General features: G+C 44.5%; 1 pseudogene; it reads right to left on the minus strand.

The window, feature by feature from the left end:
- The window catches only part of LOC116985431, a 3873-nt pseudogene extending 2564 nt beyond the window's left edge, over positions 1–1309 (minus strand).
- Positions 1310–4132: the final 2823 nt, after the last annotated feature.

Here is a 4132-nt window from a genome sequence, read left to right on the forward strand (position 1 = left end):
TATCAAAACCGGACTGCAACATGGCAATCTTGGTCATCTGAGATTATTTTCGAACTCGACACGGGAAATACCAATTCAATAAAAAAAAAAACCCATCTAGCTAATATTTGTTTTGCGTTCAAGGGAATGCGGAAACAATGTGCAATATAAATATATATATATTTTTCTAAACAATTAATACGTAAAAAACATACCTGTGATTTCTGCGGGGTCCCTTGTGTTTTGGTGCAGGTAACTTTGCTCCAGCGAGTAGGTGGACATGCTGGGGTGAAGGCTGGAAGGGACGGAGTTGATGGGGCCCAGGCTCTGCTGCTTAATGTACGGGGATCCTCCCGAGGATGACCATGGGGCAGATGAGGCTGAGTATGGCGAGTGGCACTCCAGCGCACTGGCCACAGCGGGGGACGATGGCACCGGGCTACTGCTACTATCGGGACCATACTCTCCACCGGAAGACACGGGGCAACTGGCCATGTAAGTCGAGCCAGGGTTAGGGGACATGTGGGGGATATGATGCCCGCTGCTGAGTCCATCATAGTTCCTGATAAGGAATTGCTCATCATGCTGAGGCTATTCTCCAGATTGTAACCGCTGGCGTGGCAGGACAGGGAAGCAGCGGGATTCTGGAAGTCGAAGGTTTGGGGAATAATGGAGGGGCCAAATCCCAAGCCGTTCATCATCCTGTACATGGGCTTGAGCGTCTGGCACTTCCTACGGAACCCTCTGGGTCGACGGCGAAAGGAGCCTTCCTCAAACATGAATTCACTGGCAGGGTCGATGGTCCAGTAATGTCCCTTCCCTGGCCTGCCGAGTCCTTTGGGCAATTTGATGAAGCACTCGTTCAGCGACAGATTGTGACGCACCGAGTTCTTCCATCCCTGGTAAGACCCTCGGAAGAAGGGGAACCGGGTTTGCAGGAACTGATAGATCGCTCAGGGTGAGCCTCTTGGTCGGGGAACTCTGTATAGCCATTACGATCAAAGCGATGTAAGAATAAGGGGCTTCTCCGGCCGCCGCAACCCACCGTTGGTCTTCTTGATTTTGGCCAAGGCGGAGTTTTCCATCGCCGGCGACTGCTGGCTGATCAAGGCCGATTTTAACACTCCGGGAACCGGGCTGGACCTGACAGACGCCGGAGGATCCAAATGCTGCTGTGGGTTCTCAGTCGTCATCTCTTTCTTTGAAAGGAAAAGTATGTAACCCGGTGAGTGTTGCTGGGCGGGGGTGGGGGTAATGGAATAAAAGTCTTTTTTTAAACTAGTAATGATTGCTGCAGACGCTACGCCCTATTTAATCTAACTGGTCCGCGGACATTATTCCACTGTAAATACGTCAAAACACAAGACTTCTATTTAATCGGCTGCACACACTGGCTTCATTTCTGGAACCCCCGCTCCTCACGCTCGGACGGCTGCAGATATGGACGACTCGGTTTCAGATTCGCCTTATTCTCGAGGTATGCTTGCACAGGCCTTTCCTTTGAGGCGGCGACCGGTTCATGTGCCGGCGTTCGCTTATGTTCCCCCTCTAGGAAACTTTGCAAACGACCAAAAAAAACAACACACGATCTGATTCCTGGCAGCAGTTCAGTGGCCCCTCGAAATCACCGCTCCGTCCTCCACCTGGTGGCCATTCCCAATAGCGAGCCCTTTAAGAGGAAGCGCGGAAGTGTGTCCCACTGTACTCCCTCCCACCAGCCCTTCTCTTCGCAGTGGCTGCTACAGCCAAAGAAAACCTGGCCACCCTATCACCGAGTAAATCTCCTCTCCTAAGCCTCCTCCTCCTGAATGAAACCAGATTCCAGGCGACACTTGAGTACACTCCAAACTCTCAGCGGCCGCGAGTACATTGTTTCAGCGCTGTGTAACAGGACAATCAGCCCCAACTAATCCCTCCACGCAATTAGTCCATTCATTCAATCTTCATTTTATAACTAGTTCAATCGCGTCTGTCATATCAGGGAAAGAGAGCATTCCATTATATAGCTGTATATCCAGGCAATCAAAATATATCCAAAATGTCTTTTGAGGTCTTCCAGGCTTATAACGGAATAGATGCCTTCATAAAATAAATCTGCAACATTTTTGCCCCAAGACGATTTTGGAACGGCTAACATGATACGAATATGCTGTATTACCTATCATTCGCAACTTCCCTTTGACTTTATTTTTTCTATTTAATCTCTCTCTACTAAGAATCAATGTCTACATATTAATTCGAGATTCACCCCGTAAGAATTGGCATAGAAAAGATTAAATGTTAGTCCTAATAAGTAGTTTTGATGCCTCGTTAAAACTAAATAGTAATTCCGTGGCGCCACTGTCATCTTTTGGGTGCAAAGGACTTTAAAACAAGAAGTTGCGAACAAAATTATGAAAATTGCGAAATCCTCGTCTGATATTTCTGTTACCAACCTTTGATCAATTATCGCATCACACTCGTTTCTCGGCAATTACACATAAAATCCAGATGTCTTCCGAGGAGGTGCAGCTATTGGAGTCAATTGTAACTGATTTGCAAATGATATCAAATATACCTTTCCGAGAATGGGGCAAAAAATATGTTTATCATTGATCTCCCCAAATCCTTCACAGACTCTCGCACACATTGCTGAAGCACAAACACGGATGCTCACGCATGTACACTCGCATCCACACAGCAAGTTTGCTGAGGTACTCGCACGCTTGCATGCAACACAAGCTTCCTTTTGCTCCCAAGTTCGCGCAACCTGTATTCGCCTCAGTAACCGTGTACATTTTAATAAACGGGATTTTATTTATGAATTGGTTTTAATTGCACGGTTTTATTCAGCGCTATGTGCTGCTCAACTATTTGTTTTGCAAATTGACCTGGTGTATCATCGTCAGTATATACTTTAAGCGAAAGTAAAATTCGACTTATAATGAGGAGCATTCATACTTCAATTAGTATCAATAATCCAAGCAAGGGACACGCATTACTATTTCATTTTATCGTGTTCATCTTTGGGTTAAAATGCATTTCGTTCTGTATCGAATCTACGAACAAAATGCTGCTGCAGCACAAAGGCATCTTTTTCTAAAATAATATCAGACACGTAATTCTATTAATATGCTGAGTAACATTCCTTCACAAATTCGTTTCACAGAATCGGTTTGATGTTAATTGGGACCCGTGCATAATTGCCGTAATATCAACCAAAATAACTGAAAAAAATGCATAGAATAGGAGTTTTAATTTCTGACAATAAGGGAGATGGGAAGACGTATCCGAAGGCAGTGAGTGGTTAAATGAAAGAAAACGAATGGCGACAGTACGTAGAGATTAGGGAGAAGGAGCGAAAAGCACAGTTTCTGAGAGAGAAAGAGAGGGGGGGATTATAGGGGGAGGGGTGTTCGGTGGGAGTACGTTCTGTTGTAGTGCGTTGTATTGGATGAGACCTGTGTTCATAGGGTATTGTTCCTCATAACTAAATTTGACATGAGTGGAAGCAGGCCTTTTCCATCAAACTTTGCCTGTACCACACACAGAGCGTCGGTGTCAGTTTACTGCTCCAGTCCTGCAGGCAACTTCCCCCCTGAGCGCTACAATAATTAGACAAAGAAAAGCAAAATTAACTTAGCAGGCGTCGACAGCTTCCTCTTGAGCGCAGCCAGCATTTGCAGGGATTTACGCAAAATGGCTCGATTGTACCTGAACTCAATCAACAAAAGATGGTTTAGTAGCAATAACACAACTTCTAGTTACTAAATTCTGCTGAATGGAACTTTAAATTCCAAAATAGAATCAACAGTTAATCGTTTTGTTTTAGTTAATACCTGTAAATTGGATTGCAATGTACATTGTTCAGTATTAGTCATACAGTTTCTCTGGAAATATAGCCGTTTTATTCAATCCTTCATTCACTTTTATATTGATAAACGTGGGCATATTTGACGTATGTACAAGTTACAATTGATTGATGTTTCACTTCTGATCCTTCACAGATTGCAGCATCAGTTCCTTACATATCTTCCTTTGATCGTCACCTCAAACCCTTCCAAACTTTCTCATTCCACATTGTAACAATAGCGTCCATTTAAGTCTAAACCCGTAATCTGCCCATTGATTTTGTCCCTGGATTATCAGCATTGTGCAGATTCATTTAAATGAA

Source organism: Amblyraja radiata, chromosome 2 (assembly GCF_010909765.2).
Source record: "Amblyraja radiata isolate CabotCenter1 chromosome 2, sAmbRad1.1.pri, whole genome shotgun sequence".
Classification (NCBI taxonomy): domain Eukaryota; kingdom Metazoa; phylum Chordata; class Chondrichthyes; order Rajiformes; family Rajidae; genus Amblyraja; species Amblyraja radiata.